Here is a 26,151-nt window from a genome sequence, read left to right as displayed (position 1 = left end):
AATCACATGCTTCCCCAAAATGTCACGCTGTCAGAACACTGGGAGCTACACACGCCAACAAGTCCATACCGCAGGCTGCAGCCAGAACAATTTTCTACATTCAAACATCGACGGCGTCTTCTCTCTAAAAATTCACCAGACCGCTTCTACCACCAGCAAAGAAGTTTCCATCCCTAATTCCTCTGTGATTCCCACTAACCTAAACATTAAGCTGGCATTGAAGGGTGTGAATTACCCCGGCCAATCTGTTCTTTTAAATACAGCTTTTAGCAAGTTTTGAAAGGAGAAGAGCAGAACTTGCTATGCCAATAATATCGAGTCTTCTGTGGCGAAGTGGTTTTTGCATAGAAAACAAAGCGGTCAGTTGAAGAGGAATAATATCAGTTCTTTGTTTAAAACTGTGTGTAAAAAGCTGTCTCTTTATCATTAACAATAAGTTGTAAAACGTGAATGGGGAGTGACAGTCTTCAAGTTTGTGAGAAGATCGTGCCCTGGTGGTATAAAGGCACGAACAGCTTACAGCACCTAGAATTACCAGGCAGTATTTAGAGTAAAACGTGTGTAAAAGCTGCCTTCATGAATGAGAGAAAAAAGAAATATATAAAATAGTAAAATGGAAGGGGAGTGATAGATTTAAATTAATCGTGAGGTGGAGTGCCCCCTGTATGAAGTAAAAGTGAGAAAAGCTTACAGCACTTGGTATTCCCAGGCAGTCTCCCATTGAAGTACTAACCAGACCCTACCCCGCTTAGCTTCCGAAATCAGACGAGATCGGGCGTGTTCAGGGTGGTATGGCCATAAGCGAGAGCGGCGAACAAAAACAGCCCTTTTGCATTACACGCCTCTATACATGCCAGTTAGTCCCATTGGATCCTACTCCTGTTTTTTTTTTTTTTTATCTGACTCACACTGCAGCACCACCATCCAATCGGCAGCGCCGCACCCACACCAAACATTCACCAAACTACTCAGCCGGCAGCCTACCACAATTATTCCATTCTTTCCGCATCCGCACACTTCCTTCTTTTTAACTCCTTTTCACTACCGCACAGGTTAATCGCCGCACGTCCCCCGCCGGCAAACATTACTCCTTTGCCTACTGCATGCAGGCTTCTCTTAACGACCCTCTGTTATCAACTCCGCTAACAGCCACAAAATCTCCGCCGCACGAAGCCCACTGGTAGCTGCTGAATCACATGCTTCCCCAAAACGTCGCGCTGTCAGAACACTGGGAGCTACACACACCAACAAGTCCATACTGCAGGCTGCAGCCAGAACAATTTTCTACATTCAAACATCGACGGCCTCTTCTCTCTAAAAATTCACCAGACCGCTTCTACCACCAGCAAAGAAGTTTCCATCCCTAATTCCTCTGTGATTCCCACTAACCTAAACATTAAGCTGGCATTGAAGGGTGTGAATTACCCCGGCCAATCTGTTCTTTTAAATACAGCTTTTAGCAAGTTTTAAAAGGAGAAGAGCAGAACTTGCTATGCCAATAATATCGAGTCTTCTGTGGCGAAGTGGTTTTTGCATAGAAAACAAAGCGGTCAGTTGAAGAGGAATAATATCAGTACTTTGTTTAAAACTGTGTGTAAAAAGCTGTCTCTTTATCATTAACAATAAGTTGTAAAATGTGAATGGGGAGTGACAGTCTTCAAGTTTGTGAGAAGATCGCGCCCTGGTGGAATAAAGGCACGAACAGCTTACAGCACCTAGAATTACCAGGCAGTATTTAGAGTAAAACGGTGTGTAAAGGCTGCCTTTATGAATGAGAGAAAAAATATATATATATAAAATAGTAAAATGGAAGGGGAGTGATAGATTTAAATTAATCGTGAAGTGGAGTGCCCCCTGTATAAAGTAAAAGTGAGAAAAGCTTACAGCACGTGGTATTCCCAGACAGTCTCCCATCCAAGTACTAACCAGACCCTACCCCACTTAGCTTCCGAGATCAGGCGTGTTCAGGGTGGTATGGCCGTTAGCGAGAGATGGTAATAAAAACAGCCCTTTTGCATTACACGCCTCTATACATGCCAGTTAGTCCCATTGGATCCTACTACTGTTTTTTTTTTTTTTTATCTGACTCACACTGCAGCACCACCATCCAATCGGCAGCGCCGCACCCACACCAAACATTCACCAAACTACTCAGCCGGCAGCCTACCACAATTATTCCATTCTTTCCGCATCCGCACACTTCCTTCTTTTTAACTCCTTTTCACTACCGCACAGGTTAATCGCCGCACGTCCCCCGCCGGCAAACATTACTCCTTTGCCTACTGCATGCAGGCTTCTCTTAACGACCCTCTGTTATCAACTCCGCTAACAGCCACAAAATCTCCGCCGCACGAAGCCCACTGGTTGCTGTTGAATCACATGCTTCCCCAAAATGTCACGCTGTCAGAACACTGGGAGCTACACACGCCAACAACTCCATACTGCAGGCTGCAGCCAGAACAACAATTTTCTACATTGAAACATCGACGGCCTCTTCTCTCTAAAAATTCACCAGACCGCTTCTACCATCAGCAAAGAAGTTTCCATCCCTAATTCCTCTGTGATTCCCACTAACCTAAACATTAATCTGGCATTGAAGGGTGTGAATTACCCCGCCCAACCTGCTCTTTTAAATACAGCTTTTAGCAAGTTTTGAAAGAAGGAGAAGAGCAGAACTTGCTATGCCAATAATATCAAGTCTTCTGTGGCGAAGTGGTTTTTGCATAGAAAACAAAGCGGTGAGTTGAAGAGGAATTATATCAGTACTTTGTTTAAAACTGTGTGTAAAAAGCTGTCTCTTTATTATTAACAATAAGTTGTAAAATGTGAATGGGGAGTGACAGTCTTCAAGTTTGTGAGAAGATCGCGCCCTGGTGGAATAAAGGCACGAACAGCTTACAGCAGCTATAATTACCAGGCAGTATTTAGAGTAAAACGTGTGTAAAAGCTGCCTTTATGAATGAGAGAAAAAAGAAATATATATATATAAAATAGTAAAATGGAAGGGGAGTAATAGATTTAAATTAATCGTGAAGTGGAGCGCCCCCTGTATAAAGTAAAAGTGAGAAAAGCTTACAGCACCGGGTATCCCCAGGAGGTCTCCCATCCAAGTACTAACCAGACCCTACCCTGCTTGGCTTCCGAGATCAGGCGTGTTCAGGGTGGTATGGCCGTGACCGAGAAAAACTACCAAAAACAGCCCTTTTGCATTACACGCCTCTATACATGCCAGTTTGTCCCATTGGATCCTACTCCTGTTTTTTTTTTTTTTTTTATCTGACTCACACTGCAGCCCAACCATCCAATCGGCAGTGCCGGAACCACACCAAACATTCACCAAACTACTCAGCCGGCAGCCTACCACAATTATTCCATTCTTTCCGCATCCGCACACTTCCTTCTCTTTGACTCCTCTTCACTACCGCACAGGTTAATCGCCGCACGTCCCCCGCCGGCAAACATTACTCCTTTGCCTACCGCATGCAGGCTTCTCTTAATGACCTTCTGTTATCAACTCCACTAACAGCCACAAAATCTCCGCCGCACGAAGCCCACTGGTAGCTGTTGAATCACATGCTTCCCCAAAACGTCACGCTGTCAGAACACTGGGAGCTACACACGCCAACAAGTCCATACTGCAGGCTGCAGCCAGATCAACAATTTTCTACATTGAAACATCGACGGCCTCTTCTCTCTAAAAATTCACCAGACCGCTTCTACCATCAGCAAAGAAGTTTCCATCCCTAATTCCTCTGTGATTCCCACTAACCTAAACATTAATCTGGCATTGAAGGGTGTGAATTACCCCGCCCAACATGCTCTTTTAAATACAGCTTTTAGCAAGTTTTGAAAGGAGGAGAAGAGCAGACCTTGCTATGCCAACAATATCGAGTCTTCTGTGGCGAAGTGGTTTTTGCATAGAAAACAAAGCGGTGAGTTGAAGAGGAATTATATCAGTACTTTGTTTAAAACTGTGTGAAAAAAGCTGTCTCTTTATCATTAACAATAAGTTGTAAAATGTGAATGGGGAGTGACAGTCTTCAAGTTTGTGAGAAGATCGCGCCCTGGTGGAATAAAGGCACGAACAGCTTACAGCACCTAGAATTACCAGGCAGTATTTAGAGTAAAACGGTGTGTAAAGGCTGCCTTTATGAATGAGAGAAAAAAAATATATATATAAAATAGTAAAATGGAAGGGGAGTGATAGATTTAAATTAATCGTGAAGTGGAGTGCCCCCTGTATAAAGTAAAAGTGAGAAAAGCTTACAGCACCTGGTATTCCCAGGCAGTCTCCCATCCAAGTACTAACCAGACCCTACCCCACTTAGCTTCCGAGATAAGGCGTGTTCAGGGTGGTATGGCCGTTAGCGAGAGATGGTAACAAAAACAGCCCTTTTGCATTACACGCCTCTATACATGCCAGTTAGTCCCATTGGATCCTACTCCCGTTTTTTTTTTTTTTTATCTGACTCACACTGCAGCACCACCATCCAATCGGCAGCGCCGCACCCACACCAAACATTCACCAAACTACTCAGCCGGCAGCCTACCACAATTATTCCATTCTCTCCGCATCCGCACACTTCCTTCTCTTTAAGTCCTTTTCACTACCGAACAGGTTAATCGCCGCACGTCCCCCGCCGGCAAACATTACTCATTTGCCTACCGCATGCAGGCTTCTCTTAACGACCCTCTGTTATCAACTCCGCTAACAGCCACAAAATCTCCGCCGCACGAAGCCCACTGGTTGCTGTTGAATCACATGCTTCCCCAAAATGTCACGCTGTCAGAACACTGGGAGCTACACACGCCAACAAGTCCATACCGCAGGCTGCAGCCAGAACAACAATTTTCTACATTCAAACATCGACGGCGTGTTCTCTCTAAAAATTCACCAGACCGCTTCTACCATCAGCAAAGAAGTTTCCATCCCTAATTCCTCTGTGATTCCCACTAACCTAAACATTAATCTGGCATTGAAGGGTGTGAATTAGCCCGCCCAACCTGCTCTTTTAAATACAGCTTTTAGCAAGTTTTGAAAGGAGAAGAGCAGAACTTGCTATGCCAATAATATCGAGTCTTCTGTGGCGAAGTGGTTTTTGCATAGAAAACAAAGCGGTCAGTTGAAGAGGAATAATATCAGTACTTTGTTTAAAACTGTGTGTAAAAAGCTGTCTCTTTATTATTAACAATAAGTTGTAAAACGTGAATGTGGAGTGACAGTCTTCAAGTTTGTCAGAAGATCGCGCCCTGGTGGAATAAAGGCACGAACAGCTTACAGCACCTAGAATTACCAGGCAGTATTTAGAGTAAAACGTGTGTAAAAGCTGCCTTTATGAATGAGAGAAAAAATAAATATATAAAATAGTAAAATGGAAGGGGAGTGATAGATTTAAATTAATCGTGAGGTGGAGTGCCCCCTGTATAAAGTAAAAGTGAGAAAAGCTTACAGCACATGGTATTCCCAGGCAGTCTCCCATCCAAGTACTAACCAGACCCTACCCCGCTTAGCTTCCAAGATCAGACGAGATCGGGCGTGTTCAGGGTGGTATGGCCATAAGCGAGAACCGCGAACAAAAACAGCCCTTTTGCATTACACGCCTCTATACATGCCAGTTAGTCCCATTGGATCCTACTCCCGTTTTTTTTTTTTTTTTATCTGACTCACACTGCAGCACCACCATCCAATCGGCAGCGCCGCACCCACACCAAACATTCACCAAACTACTCAGCCGGCAGCCTACCACAATTATTCCATTCTTTCCGCATCCGCACACTTCCTTCTCTTTAAGTCCTTTTCACTACCGAACAGGTTAATCGCCGCACGTCCCCCCCCGGCAAACATTACTCATTTGCCTACCGCATGCAGGCTTCTCTTAAAGACCCTCTGTTATCAACTCCGCTAACAGCCACAAAATCTCCGCCGCACGAAGCCCACTGGTTGCTGTTGAATCACATGCTTCCCCAAAATGTCACGCTGTCAGAACACTGGGAGCTACACACGCCAACAAGTCCATACCGCAGGCTGCAGCCAGAACAATTTTCTACATTCAAACATCGACGGCGTCTTCTCTCTAAAAATTCACCAGACCGCTTCTACCACCAGCAAAGAAGTTTCCATCCCTAATTCCTCTGTGATTCCCACTAACCTAAACATTAAGCTGGCATTGAAGGGTGTGAATTACCCCGGCCAATCTGTTCTTTTAAATACAGCTTTTAGCAAGTTTTGAAAGGAGAAGAGCAGAACTTGCTATGCCAATAATATCGAGTCTTCTGTGGCGAAGTGGTTTTTGCATAGAAAACAAAGCGGTCCGTTGAAGAGGAATAATATCAGTACTTTGTTTAAAACTGTGTGTAAAAAGCTGTTTCTTTATCATTAACAATAAGTTGTAAAACGTGAATGGGGAGTGACAGTCTTCAAGTTTGTGAGAAGATCGTGCCCTGGTGGAATAAAGGCACGAACAGCTTACAGCACCTAGAATTACCAGGCAGTATTTAGAGTAAAACGTGTGTAAAAGCTGCCTTTATGAATGAGAGAAAAAAGAAATATATAAAATAGTAAAATGGAAGGGGAGTGATAGATTTAAATTAATCGTGAGGTGGAGTGCCCCCTGTATAAAGTAAAAGTGAGAAAAGCTTACAGCACGTGGTATTCCCAGGCAGTCTCCCATCCAAGTACTAACCAGACCCTACCCCGCTTAGCTTCCGAGATCAGACGAGATCGGGCGTGTTCAGGGTGGTATGGCCATAAGCGAGAACCGCGAACAAAAACAGCCCTTTTGCATTACACGCTTCTATACATGCCAGTTAGTCCCATTGGATCCTACTCCCGTTTTTTTTTTTTTTTTATCTGACTCACACTGCAGCAGCACCATCCAATCGGCAGCGCCGCACCCACACCAAACATTCACCAAACTACTCAGCCGGCAGCCTACCACAATTATTCCATTCTTTCCGCATCCGCACACTTCCTTCTCTTTAAGTCCTTTTCACTACCGAACAGGTTAATCGCCGCACGTCCCCCGCCGGCAAACATTACTCATTTGCCTACCGCATGCAGGCTTCTCTTAAAGACCCTCTGTTATCAACTCCGCTAACAGCCACAAAATCTCCGCCGCACGAAGCCCACTGGTTGCTGTTGAATCACATGCTTCCCCAAAATGTCACGCTGTCAGAACACTGGGAGCTACACACGCCAACAAGTCCATACCGCAGGCTGCAGCCAGAACAATTTTCTACATTCAAACATCGACGGCGTCTTCTCTCTAAAAATTCACCAGACCGCTTCTACCACCAGCAAAGAAGTTTCCATCCCTAATTCCTCTGTGATTCCCACTAACCTAAACATTAAGCTGGCATTGAAGGGTGTGAATTACCCCGGCCAATCTGTTCTTTTAAATACAGCTTTTAGCAAGTTTTGAAAGGAGAAGAGCAGAACTTGCTATGCCAATAATATCGAGTCTTCTGTGGCGAAGTGGTTTTTGCATAGAAAACAAAGCGGTCAGTTGAAGAGGAATAATATCAGTACTTTGTTTAAAACTGTGTGTAAAAAGCTGTCTCTTTATCATTAACAATAAGTTGTAAAACGTGAATGTGGAGTGACAGTCTTCAAGTTTGTCAGAAGATCGCGCCCTGGTGGAATAAAGGCACGAACAGCTTACAGCACCTAGAAATACCAGGCAGTATTTAGAGTAAAACGTGTGTAAAAGCTGCCTTTATGAATGAGAGAAAAAAGAAATATATAAAATAGTAAAATGGAAGGGGAGTGATAGATTTAAATTAATCGTGAGGTGGAGTGCCCCCTGTATAAAGTAAAAGTGAGAAAAGCTTACAGCACCTGGTATTCCCAGGCAGTCTCCCATTCAAGTACTAACCAGACCCTACCCCCCTTAGATTCCGAGATCAGACGAGATCGGGCGTGTTCAGGGTGGTATGGCCATAAGCGAGAACCGCGAACAAAAACAGCCCTTTTGCATTACACGCCTCTATACATGCCAGTTAGTCCCATTGGATCCTACTCCCGTTTTTTTTTTTTTTTTATCTGACTCACACTGCAGCACCACCATCCAATCGGCAGCGCCGCACCCACACCAAACATTCACCAAACTACTCAGCCGGCAGCCTACCACAATTATTCCATTCTTTCCGCATCCGCACACTTCCTTCTCTTTAAGTCCTTTACACTACCGAACAGGTTAATCGCCGCACGTCCCCCGCCGGCAAACATTACTCATTTGCCTACCGCAAGCAGGCTTCTCTTAAAGACCCTCTGTTATCAACTCCGCTAACAGCCACAAAATCTCCGCCGCACGAAGCCCACTGGTTGCTGTTGAATCACATGCTTCCCCAAAATGTCACGCTGTCAGAACACTGGGAGCTACACACGCCAACAAGTCCATACCGCAGGCTGCAGCCAGAACAATTTTCTACATTCAAACATCGACGGCGTCTTCTCTCTAAAAATTCACCAGACCGCTTCTACCACCAGCAAAGAAGTTTCCATCCCTAATTCCTCTGTGATTCCCACTAACCTAAACATTAAGCTGGCATTGAAGGGTGTGAATTACCCCGGCCAATCTGTTCTTTTAAATACAGCTTTTAGCAAGTTTTGAAAGGAGAAGAGCAGAACTTGCTATGCCAATAATATCGAGTCTTCTGTGGCGAAGTGGTTTTTGCATAGAAAACAAAGCGGTCCGTTGAAGAGGAATAATATCAGTACTTTGTTTAAAACTGTGTGTAAAAAGCTGTCTCTTTATCATTAACAATAAGTTGTAAAACGTGAATGTTGAGTGACAGTCTTCAAGTTTGTCAGAAGATCGCGCCCTGGTGGAATAAAGGCACGAACAGCTTACAGCACCTAGAATTACCAGGCAGTATTTAGAGTAAAACCTGTGTAAAAGCTGCCTTCATGAATGAGAGAAAAAAGAAATATATAAAATAGTAAAATAGAAGGGGAGTGATAGATTTAAATTAATCGTGAGGTGGAGTGCCCCCTGTATAAAGTAAAAGTGAGAAAAGCTTACAGCACGTGGTATTCCCAGGCAGTCTCCCATCCAAGTACTAACCAGACCCTACCCCGCTTAGCTTCCGAGATCAGACGAGATCGGGCGTGTTCAGGGTGGTATGGCCATGAGCGAGAACCGCGAACAAAAACAGCCCTTTTGCATTACACGCCTCTATACATGCCAGTTAGTCCCATTGGATCCTACTCCCGTTTTTTTTTTTTTTTTATCTGACTCACACTGCAGCACCACCATCCAATCGGCAGCGCCGCACCCACACCAAACATTCACCAAACTACTCAGCCGGCAGCCTACCACAATTATTCCATTCTTTCCGCATCCGCACACTTCCTTCTCTTTAAGTCCTTTTCACTACCGAACAGGTTAATCGCCGCACGTCCCCCGCCGGCAAACATTACTCATTTGCCTACCGCATGCAGGCTTCTCTTAAAGACCCTCTGTTATCAACTCCGCTAACAGCCACAAAATCTCCGCCGCACGAAGCCCACTGGTTGCTGTTGAATCACATGCTTCCCCAAAATGTCACGCTGTCAGAACACTGGGAGCTACACACGCCAACAAGTCCATACCGCAGGCTGCAGCCAGAACAATTTTCTACATTCAAACATCGACGGCGTCTTCTCTCTAAAAATTCACCAGACCGCTTCTACCACCAGCAAAGAAGTTTCCATCCCTAATTCCTCTGTGATTCCCACTAACCTAAACATTAAGCTGGCATTGAAGGGTGTGAATTACCCCGGCCAATCTGTTCTTTTAAATACAGCTTTTAGCAAGTTTTGAAAGGAGAAGAGCAGAACTTGCTATGCCAATAATATCGAGTCTTCTGTGGCGAAGTGGTTTTTGCATAGAAAACAAAGCGGTCAGTTGAAGAGGAATAATATCAGTACTTTGTTTAAAACTGTGTGTAAAGAGCTGTCTCTTTATCATTAACAATAAGTTGTAAAACGTGAATGGGGAGTGACAGTCTTCAAGTTTGTGAGAAGATCGTGCCCTGGTGGTATAAAGGCACGAACAGCTTACAGCACCTAGAATTACCAGGCAGTATTTAGAGTAAAACGTGTGTAAAAGCTGCCTTCATGAATGAGAGAAAAAAGAAATATATAAAATAGTAAAATAGAAGGGGAGTGATAGATTTAAATTAATCGTGAGGTGGAGTGCCCCCTGTATAAAGTAAAAGTGAGAAAAGCTTACAGCACGTGGTATTCCCAGGCAGTCTCCCATCCAAGTACTAACCAGACCCTACCCCTCTTAGCTTCCGAGATCAGACGAGATCGGGCGTGTTCAGGGTGGTATGGCCATAAGCGAGAACCGCGAACAAAAACAGCCCTTTTGCATTACACGCCTCTATACATGCCAGTTAGTCCCATTGGATCCTACTCCCGTTTTTTTTTTTTTTTTATCTGACTCACACTGCAGCACCACCATCCAATCGGCAGCGCCGCACCCACACCAAACATTCACCAAACTACTCAGCCGGCAGCCTACCACAATTATTCCATTCTTTCCGCATCCGCACACTTCCTTCTCTTTAAGTCCTTTTCACTACCGAACAGGTTAATCGCCGCACGTCCCCCGCCGGCAAACATTACTCATTTGCCTACCGCATGCAGGCTTCTCTTAAAGACCCTCTGTTATCAACTCCGCTAACAGCCACAAAATCTCCGCCGCACGAAGCCCACTGGTTGCTGTTGAATCACATGCTTCCCCAAAATGTCACGCTGTCAGAACACTGGGAGCTACACACGCCAACAAGTCCATACTGCAGGCTGCAGCCAGAACAATTTTCTACATTCAAACATCGACGGCGTCTTCTCTCTAAAAATTCACCAGACCGCTTCTACCACCAGCAAAGAAGTTTCCATCCCTAATTCCTCTGTGATTCCCACTAACCTAAACATTAAGCTGGCATTGAAGGGTGTGAATTACCCCGGCCAATCTGTTCTTTTAAATACAGCTTTTAGCAAGTTTTGAAAGGAGAAGAGCAGAACTTGCTATGCCAATAATATCGAGTCTTCTGTGGCGAAGTGGTTTTTGCATAGAAAACAAAGCGGTCAGTTGAAGAGGAATAATATCAGTACTTTGTTTAAAACTGTGTGTAAAAAGCTGTCTCTTTATCATTAACAATAAGTTGTAAAACATGAATGGGGAGTGACAGTCTTCAAGTTTGTGAGAAGATCGCGCCCTGGTGGAATAAAGGCACGGACAGCTTACAGCACCTAGAATTACCAGGAAGTATTTAGAGTAAAACGGTGTGTAAAAGCTGCCTTTATGAATGAGAGAAAAAAAAATATATATATAAAATAGTAAAATGGAAGGGGAGTGATAGATTTAAATTAATCGTGAGGTGGAGTGCCCCCTGTATGAAGTAAAAGTGAGAAAAGCTTACAGCACTTGGTATTCCCAGGCAGTCTCCCATTGAAGTACTAACCAGACCCTACCCCGCTTAGCTTCCGAGATCAGACGAGATCGGGCGTGTTCAGGGTGGTATGGCCATAAGCGAGAGCGGCGAACAAAAACAGCCCTTTTGCATTACACGCCTCTATACATGCCAGTTAGTCCCATTGGATCCTACTCCTGTTTTTTTTTTTTTTTATCTGACTCACACTGCAGCACCACCATCCAATCGGCAGCGCCGCACCCACACCACACATTCACCAAACTACTCAGCCGGCAGCCTACCACAATTATTCCATTCTTTCCGCATCCGCACACTTCCTTCTCTTTAAGTCCTTTTCACTACCGAACAGGTTAATCGCCGCACGTCCCCCGCCGGCAAACATTACTCATTTGCCTACCGCATGCAGGCTTCTCTTAAAGACCCTCTGTTATCAACTCCGCTAACAGCCACAAAATCTCCGCCGCACGAAGCCCACTGGTTGCTGTTGAATCACATGCTTCCCCAAAACGTCGCGCTGTCAGAACACTGGGAGCTACACACGCCAACAAGTCCATACTGCAGGCTGCAGCCAGAACAATTTTCTACATTGAAACATCGACGGCCTCTTCTCTCTAAAAATTCACCAGACCGCTTCTACCACCAGCAAAGAAGTTTCCATCCCTAATTCCTCTGTGATTCCCACTAACCTAAACATTAAGCTGGCATTGAAGGGTGTGAATTACCCCGGCCAACCTGCTCTTTTAAATACAGCTTTTAGCAAGTTTTGAAAGGAGGAGAAGAGCAGACCTTGCTATGCCAACAATATCAAGTTGTCTGTGGCAAAGTGGTTTTTGCATAGAAAACAAAGCGGTGAGTTGAAGAGGAATTATATCAGTACTTTGTTTAAAACTGTGTGTAAAAAGCTGTCTCTTTATTATTAACAATAAGTTGTAAAACGTGAATGGGGAGTGACAGTCTTCAAGTTTGTGAGAAGATCGTGCCCTGGTGGAATAAAGGCACGAACAGCTTACAGCACCTAGAATTACCAGGCAGTATTTAGAGTAAAACGTGTGTAAAAGCTGCCTTTATGAATGAGAGAAAAATATATATATATATAAAATAGTAAAATGGAAGGGGAGTGATAGATTTAAATTAATCGTGAAGTGGAGCGCCCCCTGTATAAAGTAAAAGTGAGTAAAGCTTACAGCACCTGGTATTCCCAGGAGGTCTCCCATCCAAGTACTAACCAGACCCTACCCTGCTTGGTTTCCGAGATCGGATGAGATCGGGCATGTTCAGGGTGGTATGGCCATAAGCGAGAGACGTGACCAAAAACAGCCCTTTTGCATTACACGCGTCTATACATGCCAGTTAGTCCCATTGGATCCTACTCCTGGTTTTTTTTTTTTTATCTGACTCACACTGCAGCACCACCATCCAATCGGCAGCGCCGGACCCACACCAAACATTCACCAAACTACTCAGCCGGCAGCCTTCCACAATTATTCCATTCTTTCCGCATCCGCACACTTCCTTCTTTTTAACTCCTTTTCACTACCGCACAGGTTAATCGCCGCACGTCCCCCGCCGGCAAACATTACTCCTTTGCCTACTGCATGCAGGCTTCTCTTAACGACCCTCTGTTATCAACTCCGCTAACAGCCACAAAATCTCCGCCGCACGAAGCCCACTGGTAGCTGCTGAATCACATGCTTCCCCAAAACGTCGCGCTGTCAGAACACTGGGAGCTACACACACCAACAAGTCCATACTGCAGGCTGCAGCCAGAACAATTTTCTACATTCAAACATCGACGGCCTCTTCTCTCTAAAAATTCACCAGACCGCTTCTACCACCAGCAAAGAAGTTTCCATCCCTAATTCCTCTGTGATTCCCACTAACCTAAACATTAAGCTGGCATTGAAGGGTGTGAATTACCCCGGCCAATCTGTTCTTTTAAATACAGCTTTTAGCAAGTTTTGAAAGGAGAAGAGCAGAACTTGCTATGCCAATAATATCGAGTCTTCTGTGGCGAAGTGGTTTTTGCATAGAAAACAAAGCGGTCAGTTGAAGAGGAATAATATCAGTACTTTGTTTAAAACTGTGTGTAAAAAGCTGTCTCTTTATCATTAACAATAAGTTGTAAAACGTGAATGGGGAGTGACAGTCTTCAAGTTTGTGAGAAGATCGCGCCCTGGTGGAATAAAGGCACGAACAGCTTACAGCACCTAGAATTACCAGGAAGTATTTAGAGTAAAACGGTTTCTAAAAGCTGCCTTTATGAATGAGAGAAAAAAAAAATATATATATAAAATAGTAAAATGGAAGGGGAGTGATAGATTTAAATTAATCGTGAAGTGGAGCGCCCCCTGTATAAAGTAAAAGTGAGAAAAGCTTACAGCACCTGGTATTCCCAGGAGGTCTCCCATCCAAGTACTAACCAGACCCTACCCTGCTTGGCTTCAGCGATCAGATGAGATCAGGCGTGTTCAGGGTGGTATGGCCATAAGCGAGAGACGCTACAAAAAACAGCCCTTTTGCATTACACGCGTCTATACATGCCAGTTAGTCCCATTGGATCCTACTCCTGGTTTTTTTTTTTTTTTTATCTGACTCACACTGCAGCACCACCATCCAATCGGCAGCGCCGCACCCACACCAAACATTCACCAAACTACTCAGCCGGCAGCCTACCACAATTATTCCATTCTTTCCGCATCCGCACACTTACTTCTCTTTGAGTCCTTTTCACTACCTCACAGGTTAATCGCCGCACGTCCCCCGCAGGCAAACATTACTCCTTTGCCTACCGCATGCAGGCTTCCCTTAACGACCCTCTGTTATCAACTCCGCTAACAGCCACAAAATCTCCGCCGCACGAAGCCCACTGGTAGCTGCTGAATCACATGCTTCCCCAAAACGTCGCGCTGTCAGAACACTGGGAGCTACACACACCAACAAGTCCATACTGCAGGCTGCAGCCAGAACAATTTTCTACATTCAAACATCGACGGCCTCTTCTCTCTAAAAATTCACCAGACCGCTTCTACCACCAGCAAAGAAGTTTCCATCCCTAATTCCTCTGTGATTCCCACTAACCTAAACATTAAGCTGGCATTGAAGGGTGTGAATTACCCCGGCCAATCTGTTCTTTTAAATACAGCTTTTAGCAAGTTTTGAAAGGAGAAGAGCAGAACTTGCTATGCCAATAATATCGAGTATTCTGTGGCGAAGTGGTTTTTGCATAGAAAACAAAGCGGTCAGTTGAAGAGGAATAATATCAGTACTTTGTTTAAAACTGTGTGTAAAAAGCTGTCTCTTTATCATTAACAATAAGTTGTAAAACGTGAATGGGGAGTGACAGTCTTCAAGTTTGTGAGAAGATCGCGCCCTGGTGGAATAAAGGCACGAACAGCTTACAGCACCTAGAATTACCAGGAAGTATTTAGAGTAAAACGGTTTCTAAAAGCTGCCTTTATGAATGAGAGAAAAAAATATATATATATATATAAAATAGTAAAATGGAAGGGGAGTGATAGATTTAAATTAATCGTGAAGTGGAGCGCCCCCTGTATAAAGTAAAAGTGAGAAAAGCTTACAGCACCTGGTATTCCCAGGTGGTCTCCCATCCAAGTACTAACCAGACCCTAGCCTGCTTAGCTTCCGAGATCAGACGAGATCAGGCGTGTTCAGGGTGGTATGGCCGCAAGCGAGAGATGCTACCAAAAACAGCCCTTTTGCATTACACGCCTCTATACATGCCAGTTAGTCCCATTGGATCCTACTCCTGTTTTTTTTTTTTTTTTATCTGACTCACACTGCAGCCCCACCATCCAATCGGCAGCGCCGGACCCACACCAAACATTCACCAAACTACTCAGCCGGCAGCCTACCACAATTATTCCATTCTTTCCGCATCCGCACACTTCCTTCTTTTTAACTCCTTTTCACTACCGCACAGGTTAATCGCCGCACGTCCCCCGCCGGCAAACATTACTCCTTTGCCTACTGCATGCAGGCTTCTCTTAACGACCCTCTGTTATCAACTCCGCTAACAGCCACAAAATCTCCGCCGCACGAAGCCCACTGGTAGCTGCTGAATCACATGCTTCCCCAAAACGTCGCGCTGTCAGAACACTGGGAGCTACACACACCAAGAAGTCCATACTGCAGGCTGCAGCCAGAACAATTTTCTACATTCAAACATCGACGGCCTCTTCTCTCTAAAAATTCACCAGACCGCTTCTACCACCAGCAAAGAAGTTTCCATCCCTAATTCCTCTGTGATTCCCACTAACCTAAACATTAAGCTGGCATTGAAGGGTGTGAATTACCCCGGCCAATCTGTTCTTTTAAATACAGCTTTTAGCAAGTTTTGAAAGGAGAAGAGCAGAACTTGCTATGCCAATAATATCGAGTCTTCTGTGGCGAAGTGGTTTTTGCATAGAAAACAAAGCGGTCAGTTGAAGAGGAATAATATCAGTACTTTGTTTAAAACTGTGTGTAAAAAGCTGTCTCTTTATCATTAACAATAAGTTGTAAAACGTGAATGGGGAGTGACAGTCTTCAAGTTTGTGAGAAGATCGCGCCCTGGTGGAATAAAGGCACGAACAGCTTACAGCACCTAGAATTACCAGGAAGTATTTAGAGTAAAACGGTTTCTAAAAGCTGCCTTTATGAATGAGAGAAAAAAAAAATATATATATAAAATAGTAAAATGGAAGGGGAGTGATAGATTTAAATTAATCGTGAAGTGGAGCGCCCCCTGTATAAAGTAAAAGTGAGAAAAGCTTACAGCACCTGGTATTCCCAGGAGGTCTCCCATCCAAGTACTAACCAGACCCTACCCTGCTTGGCTTCAGCGATCAGATGAGATCAGGCGTGTTCAGGGTGGTATGGCCATAAGCGAGAGACGCTACAAAAAACAGCCCTTTTGCATTACACGCGTCTATACATGCCAGTTAGTCCCATTGGATCCTACTCCTGGTTTTTTTTTTTTTTTTATCTGACTCACACTGCAGCACCACCATCCAATCGGCAGCGCCGCACCCACACCAAACATTCACCAAACTACTCAGCCGGCAGCCTACCACAATTATTCCATTCTTTCCGCATCCGCACACTTACTTCTCTTTGAGTCCTTTTCACTACCTCACAGGTTAATCGCCGCACGTCCCCCGCAGGCAAACATTACTCCTTTGCCTACCGCATGCAGGCTTCCCTTAACGACCCTCTGTTATCAACTCCGCTAACAGCCACAAAATCTCCGCCGCACGAAGCCCACTGGTAGCTGCTGAATCACATGCTTCCCCAAAACGTCGCGCTGTCAGAACACTGGGAGCTACACACACCAACAAGTCCATACTGCAGGCTGCAGCCAGAACAATTTTCTACATTCAAACATCGACGGCCTCTTCTCTCTAAAAATTCACCAGACCGCTTCTACCACCAGCAAAGAAGTTTCCATCCCTAATTCCTCTGTGATTCCCACTAACCTAAACATTAAGCTGGCATTGAAGGGTGTGAATTACCCCGGCCAATCTGTTCTTTTAAATACAGCTTTTAGCAAGTTTTGAAAGGAGAAGAGCAGAACTTGCTATGCCAATAATATCGAGTATTCTGTGGCGAAGTGGTTTTTGCATAGAAAACAAAGCGGTCAGTTGAAGAGGAATAATATCAGTACTTTGTTTAAAACTGTGTGTAAAAAGCTGTCTCTTTATCATTAACAATAAGTTGTAAAACGTGAATGGGGAGTGACAGTCTTCAAGTTTGTGAGAAGATCGCGCCCTGGTGGAATAAAGGCACGAACAGCTTACAGCACCTAGAATTACCAGGAAGTATTTAGAGTAAAACGGTTTCTAAAAGCTGCCTTTATGAATGAGAGAAAAAAATATATATATATATATAAAATAGTAAAATGGAAGGGGAGTGATAGATTTAAATTAATCGTGAAGTGGAGCGCCCCCTGTATAAAGTAAAAGTGAGAAAAGCTTACAGCACCTGGTATTCCCAGGTGGTCTCCCATCCAAGTACTAACCAGACCCTAGCCTGCTTAGCTTCCGAGATCAGACGAGATCAGGCGTGTTCAGGGTGGTATGGCCGCAAGCGAGAGATGCTACCAAAAACAGCCCTTTTGCATTACACGCCTCTATACATGCCAGTTAGTCCCATTGGATCCTACTCCTGTTTTTTTTTTTTTTTTATCTGACTCACACTGCAGCCCCACCATCCAATCGGCAGCGCCGGACCCACACCAAACATTCACCAAACTACTCAGCCGGCAGCCTACCACAATTATTCCATTCTTTCCGCATCCGCACACTTCCTTCTTTTTAACTCCTTTTCACTACCGCACAGGTTAATCGCCGCACGTCCCCCGCCGGCAAACATTACTCCTTTGCCTACTGCATGCAGGCTTCTCTTAACGACCCTCTGTTATCAACTCCGCTAACAGCCACAAAATCTCCGCCGCACGAAGCCCACTGGTAGCTGCTGAATCACATGCTTCCCCAAAACGTCGCGCTGTCAGAACACTGGGAGCTACACACACCAAGAAGTCCATACTGCAGGCTGCAGCCAGAACAATTTTCTACATTCAAACATCGACGGCCTCTTCTCTCTAAAAATTCACCAGACCGCTTCTACCACCAGCAAAGAAGTTTCCATCCCTAATTCCTCTGTGATTCCCACTAACCTAAACATTAAGCTGGCATTGAAGGGTGTGAATTACCCCGGCCAATCTGTTCTTTTAAATACAGCTTTTAGCAAGTTTTGAAAGGAGAAGAGCAGAACTTGCTATGCCAATAATATCGAGTCTTCTGTGGCGAAGTGGTTTTTGCATAGAAAACAAAGCGGTCAGTTGAAGAGGAATAATATCAGTACTTTGTTTAAAACTGTGTGTAAAAAGCTGTCTCTTTATCATTAACAATAAGTTGTAAAACGTGAATGGGGAGTGACAGTCTTCAAGTTTGTGAGAAGATCGCGCCCTGGTGGAATAAAGGCACGAACAGCTTACAGCACCTAGAATTACCAGGAAGTATTTAGAGTAAAACGGTTTCTGAAAGCTGGCTTTATGAAAGAGAGAAAAAAAATATATATATAAAATAGTAAAATGGAAGGGGAGTGATAGATTTAAATTAATCGTGAAGTGGAGCGCCCCCTGTATGAAGTAAAAGTGAGAAAAGCTTACAGCACCTGGTATTCCCAGGTGGTCTCCCATCCAAGTACTAACCAGACCCTACCTTGCTTAGCTTCCAAGATCAGACGAGATCGGGCGTGTTCAGGGTGGTATGGCCGCAAGCGAGAGATGCTACCAAAAACAGCCCTTTTGCATTACACGCCTCTATACATGCCAGTTATTCCCATTGGATCCTACTCCTGGTTTTTTTTTTTTTTTTATCTGACTCACACTGCAGCACCACCATCCAATCGGCAGCGCCGGACCCACACCAAACATTCACCAAACTACTCAGCCGGCAGCCTACCACAATTATTCCATTCTTTCCGCATCCGCACACTTCCTTCTTTTTAACTCCTTTTCACTACCGCACAGGTTAATCGCCGCACGTCCCCCGCCGGCAAACATTACTCCTTTGCCTACTGCATGCAGGCTTCTCTTAACGACCCTCTGTTATCAACTCCGCTAACAGCCACAAAATCTCCGCCGCACGAAGCCCACTGGTAGCTGCTGAATCACATGCTTCCCCAAAACGTCGCGCTGTCAGAACACTGGGAGCTACACACACCAAGAAGTCCATACTGCAGGCTGCAGCCAGAACAATTTTCTACATTCAAACATCGACGGCCTCTTCTCTCTAAAAATTCACCAGACCGCTTCTACCACCAGCAAAGAAGTTTCCATCCCTAATTCCTCTGTGATTCCCACTAACCTAAACATTAAGCTGGCATTGAAGGGTGTGAATTACCCCGGCCAATCTGTTCTTTTAAATACAGCTTTTAGCAAGTTTTGAAAGGAGAAGAGCAGAACTTGCTATGCCAATAATATCGAGTCTTCTGTGGCGAAGTGGTTTTTGCATAGAAAACAAAGCGGTCAGTTGAAGAGGAATAATATCAGTACTTTGTTTAAAACTGTGTGTAAAAAGCTGTCTCTTTATCATTAACAATAAGTTGTAAAACGTGAATGGGGAGTGACAGTCTTCAAGTTTGTGAGAAGATCGCGCCCTGGTGGAATAAAGGCACGAACAGCTTACAGCACCTAGAATTACCAGGAAGTATTTAGAGTAAAACGGTTTCTGAAAGCTGGCTTTATGAAAGAGAGAAAAAAAATATATATATAAAATAGTAAAATGGAAGGGGAGTGATAGATTTAAATTAATCGTGAAGTGGAGCGCCCCCTGTATGAAGTAAAAGTGAGAAAAGCTTACAGCACCTGGTATTCCCAGGTGGTCTCCCATCCAAGTACTAACCAGACCCTACCTTGCTTAGCTTCCAAGATCAGACGAGATCGGGCGTGTTCAGGGTGGTATGGCCGCAAGCGAGAGATGCTACCAAAAACAGCCCTTTTGCATTACACGCCTCTATACATGCCAGTTATTCCCATTGGATCCTACTCCTGGTTTTTTTTTTTTTTTTATCTGACTCACACTGCAGCACCACCATCCAATCGGCAGCGCCGGACCCACACCAAACATTCACCAAACTACTCAGCCGGCAGCCTACCACAATTATTCCATTCTTTCCGCATCCGCACACTTCCTTCTCTTTAAGTCCTTTTCACTACCTCACAGGTTAATCGCCGCACGTCCCCCGCCGGCAAACATTACTCATTTGCCTACCGCATGCAGGCTTCTCTTAACGACCCTCTGCTATCAACTCAGCCAACAGCCACAAAATCTCCGCCGCACGAAGCCCACTGGTAGCTGCTGAATCACATGCTTCCCGCAAAACGTCGCGCTGTCAGAACACTGGGAGCTACACACACCAAGAAGTCCATACTGCAGGCTGCAGCCAGAACAATTTTCTACATTCAAACATCGACGGCCTCTTCTCTCTAAAAATTCACCAGACCGCTTCTACCACCAGCAAAGAAGTTTCCGTCCCTAATTCCTCTGTGATTCCCACTAACCTAAACATTAAGCTGGCATTGAAGGGTGTGAATTACCCCGGCCAACCTGCTCTTTTAAATACAGCTTTTAGCAAGTTTTGAAAGGAGGAGAAGAGCAGACCTTGCTATGCCAATAATATCGAGTCTTCTGTGGCGAAGTGGTTTTTGCATAGAAAACAAAGCGGTGAGTTGAAGAGGAATTATATCAGTACTTTGTTTAAAACTGTGTGTAAAAAGCTGTCTCTTTATTATTAACAATAAGTTGTAAAACGTGAATGGGGAGTGACAGTCTTCAAGTTTGTGAGAAGATCGCGCCCTGGTGGAATAAAGGCACGAACAGCTTACAGCACCTAGAATTACCAGGAAGTATTTAGAGTAAAACGGTTTCTAAAAGCTGCCTTTATGAATGAGAGAAAAAAAAAAATATATATATATAAAATAGTAAAATGGAAGGGGAGTGATAGATTTAAATTAATCGTGAAGTGGAGCGCCCCCTGTATAAAGTAAAAGTGAACAAAGCTTACAGCACCTGGTATTCCCAGGTGGTCTCCCATCCAAGTACTAACCAGACCCTAGCCTGCTTAGCTTCCGAGATCAGACGAGATCGGGCGTGTTCAGGGTGGTATGGCCGTTAGCGAGAGATGCTACCAAAAATAGCCCTTTTGCATTAAACGCCTCTATACATGCCAGTTAGTCACATTGGATCCTACTCCTGTTTTTTTTTTTTTTTTATCTGACTCACACTGCAGCCCCACCATCCAATCGGCAGCGCCGGACCCACACCAAACATTCACCAAACTACTCAGCCGGCAGCCTACCACATTTATTCCATTCTTTCCGCATCCGCACACTTCCTTCTTTTTAACTCCTTTTCACTACCGCACAGGTTAATCGCCGCACGTCCCCCGCCGGCAAACATTACTCCTTTGCCTACTGCATGCAGGCTTCTCTTAACGACCCTCTGTTATCAACTCCGCTAACAGCCACAAAATCTCCGCCGCACGAAGCCCACTGGTAGCTGCTGAATCACATGCTTCCCCAAAACGTCGCGCTGTCAGAACACTGGGAGCTACACACACCAAGAAGTCCATACTGCAGGCTGCAGCCAGAACAATTTTCTACATTCAAACATCGACGGCCTCTTCTCTCTAAAAATTCACCAGACCGCTTCTACCACCAGCAAAGAAGTTTCCATCCCTAATTCCTCTGTGATTCCCACTAACCTAAACATTAAGCTGGCATTGAAGGGTGTGAATTACCCCGGCCAATCTGTTCTTTTAAATACAGCTTTTAGCAAGTTTTGAAAGGAGAAGAGCAGAACTTGCTATGCCAATAATATCGAGTCTTCTGTGGCGAAGTGGTTTTTGCATAGAAAACAAAGCGGTCAGTTGAAGAGGAATAATATCAGTACTTTGTTTAAAACTGTGTGTAAAAAGCTGTCTCTTTATCATTAACAATAAGTTGTAAAACGTGAATGCGGAGTGACAGTCTTCAAGTTTGTGAGAAGATCGCGCCCTGGTGGAATAAAGGTACGAACAGCTTACAGCACCTAGAATTACCAGGAAGTATTTAGAGTAAAACGGTTTCTGAAAGCTGGCTTTATGAAAGAGAGAAAAAATATATATATATAAAATAGTAAAATGGAAGGGGAGTGATAGATTTAAATTAATCGTGAAGTGGAGCGCCCCCTGTATGAAGTAAAAGTGAGAAAAGCTTACAGCACCTGGTATTCCCAGGTGGTCTACCATCCAAGTACTAACCAGACCCTACCTTGCTTAGCTTCCAAGATCAGACGAGATCGGGCGTGTTCAGGAAGGTATGGCCGTAAGAGAGAGACGCTACCAAAAACAGCCCTTTTGCATTACACGCGTCTATACATGCCAGTTATTCCCATTGGATCCTACTCCTGTTTTTTTTTTTTTTTTTATCTGACTCACACTGCAGCACCACCATCCAATCGGCAGCGCCGGACCCACACCAAACATTCACCAAACTACTCAGCCGGCAGCCTACCACAATTATTCCATTCTTTCCGCATCCGCACACTTCCTTCTCTTTAAGTCCTTTTCACTACCTCACAGGTTAATCGCCGCACGTCCCCCGCCGGCAAACATTACTCATTTGCCTACCGCATGCAGGCTTCTCTTAACGACCCTCTGCTATCAACTCAGCTAACAGCCACAAAATCTCCGCCGCACGAAGCCCACTGGTAGCTGCTGAATCACATGCTTCCCGCAAAACGTCGCGCTGTCAGAACACTGGGAGCTAAACACACCAAGAAGTCCATACTGCAGGCTGCAGCCAGAACAATTTTCTACATTCAAACATCGACGGCCTCTTCTCTCTAAAAATTCACCAGACCGCTTCTACCACCAGCAAAGAAGTTTCCATCCCTAATTCCTCTGTGATTCCCACTAACCTAAACATTAAGCTGGCATTGAAGGGTGTGAATTACCCCGGCCAACCTGCTCTTTTAAATACAGCTTTTAGCAAGTTTTGAAAGGAGGAGAAGAGCAGACCTTGCTATGCCAATAATATCGAGTCTTCTGTGGCGAAGTGGTTTTTGCATAGAAAACAAAGCGGTGAGTTGAAGAGGAATTATATCAGTACTTTGTTTAAAACTGTGTGTAAAAAGCTGTCTCTTTATTATTAACAATAAGTTGTAAAACGTGAATGGGGAGTGACAGTCTTCAAGTTTGTGAGAAGATCGCGCCCTGGTGGAATAAAGGCACAAACAGCTTACAGCACCTAGAATTACCAGGAAGTATTTAGAGTAAAACGGTTTCTAAAAGCTGCCTTTATGAATGAGAGAAAAAAAAAAATATATATATATAAAATAGTAAAATGGAAGGGGAGTGATAGATTTAAATTAATCGTGAAGTGGAGCGCCCCCTGTATAAAGTAAAAGTGAGAAAAGCTTACAGCACCTGGTATTCCCAGGTGGTCTCCCATCCAAGTACTAACCAGACCCTAGCCTGCTTAGCTTCCGAGATCAGACGAGATTGGGCGTGTTCAGGGTGGTATGGCCGTTAGCGAGAGATGCTACCAAAAATAGCCCTTTTGCATTAAACGCCTCTATACATGCCAGTTAGTCACATTGGATCCTACTCCTGTTTTTTTTGTTTTTTATCTGACTCCCACTGCAGCCCCACCATCCAATCGGCAGCGCCGGACCCACACCAAACATTCACCAAACTACTCAGCCGGCAGCCTACCACAATTATTCCATTCTTTCCGCATCCGCACACTTCCTTCTTTTTAACTCCTTTTCACTACCGCACAGGTTAATCGCCGCACGTCCCCCGCCGGCAAACATTACTCCTTTGCCTACTGCATGCAGGCTTCTCTTAACGACCCTCTGTTATCAACTCCGCTAACAGCCACAAAATCTCCGCCGCACGAAGCCCACTGGTAGCTGCTGAATCACATGCTTCCCCAAAATGTCGCGCTGTCAGAACACTGGGAGCTACAGACACCAACAAGTCCATACTGCAGGCTGCAGCCAGAACAATTTTCTACATTCAAACATCGACGGCCTCTTCTCTCTAAAAATTCACCAGACCGCTTCTACCACCAGCAAAGAAGTTTTCATCCCTAATTCCTCTGTGATTCCCACTAACCTAAACATTAAGCTGGCATTGAAGGGTGTGAATTACCCCGGCCAACCTGCTCTTTTAAATACAGCTTTAGCAAGTTTTGAAAGGAGGAGAAGAGCAGACCTTGCTATGCCAATAATATCGAGTCTTCTGTGGCGAAGTGGTTTTTGCATAGGAAACAAAGCGGTGAGTTGAAGAGGAATTATATCAGTTCTTTGTTTAAAACTGTGTGTAAAAAGCTGTCTCTTTATTATTAACAATAAGTTGTAAAACGTGAATGGGGAGTGACAGTCTTCAAGTTTGTGAGAAGATCGCGCCCTGGTGGAATAAAGGCACGAACAGCTTACAGCACCTAGAATTACCAGGAAGTATTTAGAGTAAAACGGTTTCTAAAAGCTGCCTTTATGAATGAGAGAAAAAAAAAAATATATATATATATATAAAATAGTAAAATGGAAGGGGAGTGATAGATTTAAATTAATCGTGAAGTGGAGCGCCCCCTGTATAAAGTAAAAGTGAGAAAAGCTTACAGCACCAGGTATTCCCAGGTGGTCTCCCATCCAAGTACTAACCAGACCATAGCCTGCTTAGCTTCCGAGATCAGACGAGATCGGGCGTGTTCAGGGTGGTATGGCCGTTAGCGAGAGACACTACCAAAAATAGCCCTTTTGCATTAAACGCCTCTATACATGCCAGTTAGTCACATTGGATCCTACTCCTGGTTTTTTTTTTTTTTTTATCTGACTCACACTGCAGCACCACCATCCAATCGGTAGCGCCGGACCCACACCAAACATTCACCAAACTACTCAGCCGGCAGCCTACCACAATTATTCCATTCTTTCCGCATCCGCACACTTCCTTCTCTTTAACTCCTTTTCACTACCGCACAGGTTAATCGCCGCACGTCCCCCGCCGGCAAACATTACTCCTTTGCCTACCGCATGCAGGCTTCTCTTAATGACCTTCTGTTATCAACTCCGCTAACAGCCACAAAATCTCCGCCGCACGAAGCCCACTGGTAGCTGCTGAATCACATGCTTCCCCATAACGTCGCGCTGTCAGAACACTGGGAGCTACACACACCAAGAAGTCCATACTGCAGGCTGCAGCCAGAACAATTTTCTACATTCAAACATCGACGGCCTCTTCTCTCTAAAAATTCACCAGACCGCTTCTACCACCAGCAAAGAAGTTTCCATCCCTAATTCCTCTGTGATTCCCACTAACCTAAACATTAAGCTGGCATTGAAGGGTGTGAATTACCCCGGCCAACCTGCTCTTTTAAATACAGCTTTTAGCAAGTTTTGAAAGGAGGAGAAGAGCAGACCTTGCTATGCCAATAATATCGAGTCTTCTGTGGCGAAGTGGTTTTTGCATAGAAAACAAAGCGGTGAGTTGAAGAGGAATTATATCAGTACTTTGTTTAAAACTGTGTGTAAAAAGCTGTCTCTTTATTATTAACAATAAGTTGTAAAACGTGAATGGGGAGTGACAGTCTTCAAATTTGTGAGAAGATCGCTCCCTGGTGGAATAAAGGCACGAACAGCTTACAGCAGCTATAATTACCAGGCAGTATTTAGAGTAAAACGGTGTGTAAAAGCTGCCTTTATGAATGAGAGAAAAAAGAAATATATAAAATAGTAAAATGGAAGGGGAGTGATACATTTAAATTAATCGTGAAGTGGAGCGCCCCCTGTATAAAGTAAAAGTGAGAAAAGCTTACAGCACCTGGTATTCCCAGGTGGTCTCCCATCCAAGTACTAACCAAACCCTAGCCTGCTTAGCTTCCGAGATCAGACGAGATCGGGCGCGTTCAGGGTGGTATGGCCATAAGCGAGAGATGCTACCAAAAATAGCCCTTTTGCATTACACGCGTCTATACATGCCAGTTAGTCTCATTGGATCCTACTCCTGTTTTTTTTTTTTTTTTTTTATCTGACTCACACTGCAGCCCCACCATCCAATCGGCAGTGCCGGAACCACACCAAACATTCACCAAACTACTCAGCCGGCAGCCTACCACAATTATTCCATTCTTTCCGCATCCGCACACTTCCTTCTCTTTAACTCCTTTTCACTACCGCACAG

At 44.5% G+C, this 26,151-nt stretch overlaps 18 non-coding genes and 4 pseudogenes across 18 annotated transcripts; all 22 read right to left on the bottom strand.

Annotated features, from left to right (window-relative positions):
• Positions 1–684: 684 nt before the first annotated feature.
• Positions 685–803, bottom strand: LOC125731256 (5S ribosomal RNA). The gene has a single exon (XR_007391541.1). It is a non-coding gene; the product is annotated as a 5S ribosomal RNA (ribosomal RNA).
• A 1,074-nt stretch (positions 804–1,877) lies between these two features.
• LOC125732225 (5S ribosomal RNA) lies at positions 1,878–1,986 on the bottom strand (annotated as a pseudogene).
• Positions 1,987–3,069: 1,083 nt separating this feature from the next.
• Positions 3,070–3,178, bottom strand: LOC125732168 (5S ribosomal RNA; annotated as a pseudogene).
• Positions 3,179–4,260: 1,082 nt separating this feature from the next.
• Positions 4,261–4,369, bottom strand: LOC125732218 (5S ribosomal RNA; annotated as a pseudogene).
• Positions 4,370–5,443: 1,074 nt separating this feature from the next.
• Positions 5,444–5,562, bottom strand: LOC125730856 (5S ribosomal RNA). The gene has a single exon (XR_007391144.1). It is a non-coding gene; the product is annotated as a 5S ribosomal RNA (ribosomal RNA).
• Positions 5,563–6,634: 1,072 nt separating this feature from the next.
• On the bottom strand, positions 6,635–6,753 carry LOC125736892 (5S ribosomal RNA). Its single transcript, XR_007396159.1, has one exon. It is a non-coding gene; the product is annotated as a 5S ribosomal RNA (ribosomal RNA).
• A 1,072-nt stretch (positions 6,754–7,825) lies between these two features.
• On the bottom strand, positions 7,826–7,944 carry LOC125731437 (5S ribosomal RNA; annotated as a pseudogene).
• Positions 7,945–9,016: 1,072 nt separating this feature from the next.
• On the bottom strand, positions 9,017–9,135 carry LOC125731034 (5S ribosomal RNA). The gene has a single exon (XR_007391324.1). It is a non-coding gene; the product is annotated as a 5S ribosomal RNA (ribosomal RNA).
• A 1,072-nt stretch (positions 9,136–10,207) lies between these two features.
• Positions 10,208–10,326, bottom strand: LOC125731137 (5S ribosomal RNA). Its single transcript, XR_007391422.1, has one exon. It is a non-coding gene; the product is annotated as a 5S ribosomal RNA (ribosomal RNA).
• Positions 10,327–11,402: 1,076 nt separating this feature from the next.
• LOC125728943 (5S ribosomal RNA) lies at positions 11,403–11,521 on the bottom strand. Its single transcript, XR_007389506.1, has one exon. It is a non-coding gene; the product is annotated as a 5S ribosomal RNA (ribosomal RNA).
• Positions 11,522–12,598: 1,077 nt separating this feature from the next.
• Positions 12,599–12,717, bottom strand: LOC125733515 (5S ribosomal RNA). The gene has a single exon (XR_007392859.1). It is a non-coding gene; the product is annotated as a 5S ribosomal RNA (ribosomal RNA).
• A 1,075-nt stretch (positions 12,718–13,792) lies between these two features.
• On the bottom strand, positions 13,793–13,911 carry LOC125736799 (5S ribosomal RNA). The gene has a single exon (XR_007396067.1). It is a non-coding gene; the product is annotated as a 5S ribosomal RNA (ribosomal RNA).
• A 1,081-nt stretch (positions 13,912–14,992) lies between these two features.
• On the bottom strand, positions 14,993–15,111 carry LOC125735863 (5S ribosomal RNA). Its single transcript, XR_007395148.1, has one exon. It is a non-coding gene; the product is annotated as a 5S ribosomal RNA (ribosomal RNA).
• A 1,077-nt stretch (positions 15,112–16,188) lies between these two features.
• LOC125736798 (5S ribosomal RNA) lies at positions 16,189–16,307 on the bottom strand. The gene has a single exon (XR_007396066.1). It is a non-coding gene; the product is annotated as a 5S ribosomal RNA (ribosomal RNA).
• A 1,081-nt stretch (positions 16,308–17,388) lies between these two features.
• Positions 17,389–17,507, bottom strand: LOC125735862 (5S ribosomal RNA). The gene has a single exon (XR_007395147.1). It is a non-coding gene; the product is annotated as a 5S ribosomal RNA (ribosomal RNA).
• Positions 17,508–18,582: 1,075 nt separating this feature from the next.
• LOC125735877 (5S ribosomal RNA) lies at positions 18,583–18,701 on the bottom strand. The gene has a single exon (XR_007395161.1). It is a non-coding gene; the product is annotated as a 5S ribosomal RNA (ribosomal RNA).
• Positions 18,702–19,777: 1,076 nt separating this feature from the next.
• On the bottom strand, positions 19,778–19,896 carry LOC125735876 (5S ribosomal RNA). Its single transcript, XR_007395160.1, has one exon. It is a non-coding gene; the product is annotated as a 5S ribosomal RNA (ribosomal RNA).
• A 1,085-nt stretch (positions 19,897–20,981) lies between these two features.
• Positions 20,982–21,100, bottom strand: LOC125735083 (5S ribosomal RNA). The gene has a single exon (XR_007394382.1). It is a non-coding gene; the product is annotated as a 5S ribosomal RNA (ribosomal RNA).
• Positions 21,101–22,175: 1,075 nt separating this feature from the next.
• On the bottom strand, positions 22,176–22,294 carry LOC125731080 (5S ribosomal RNA). Its single transcript, XR_007391367.1, has one exon. It is a non-coding gene; the product is annotated as a 5S ribosomal RNA (ribosomal RNA).
• A 1,085-nt stretch (positions 22,295–23,379) lies between these two features.
• LOC125737077 (5S ribosomal RNA) lies at positions 23,380–23,498 on the bottom strand. The gene has a single exon (XR_007396343.1). It is a non-coding gene; the product is annotated as a 5S ribosomal RNA (ribosomal RNA).
• Positions 23,499–24,583: 1,085 nt separating this feature from the next.
• Positions 24,584–24,702, bottom strand: LOC125737147 (5S ribosomal RNA). Its single transcript, XR_007396413.1, has one exon. It is a non-coding gene; the product is annotated as a 5S ribosomal RNA (ribosomal RNA).
• A 1,077-nt stretch (positions 24,703–25,779) lies between these two features.
• Positions 25,780–25,898, bottom strand: LOC125735309 (5S ribosomal RNA). The gene has a single exon (XR_007394606.1). It is a non-coding gene; the product is annotated as a 5S ribosomal RNA (ribosomal RNA).
• Between the last annotated feature and the right edge of the window lie 253 nt (positions 25,899–26,151).

Source organism: Brienomyrus brachyistius, chromosome 2, assembly GCF_023856365.1.
Source record: "Brienomyrus brachyistius isolate T26 chromosome 2, BBRACH_0.4, whole genome shotgun sequence".
NCBI classification, from domain to species: Eukaryota; Metazoa; Chordata; class Actinopteri; order Osteoglossiformes; family Mormyridae; genus Brienomyrus; species Brienomyrus brachyistius.
This window is presented reverse-complemented; position numbering and strand designations above follow the sequence as displayed.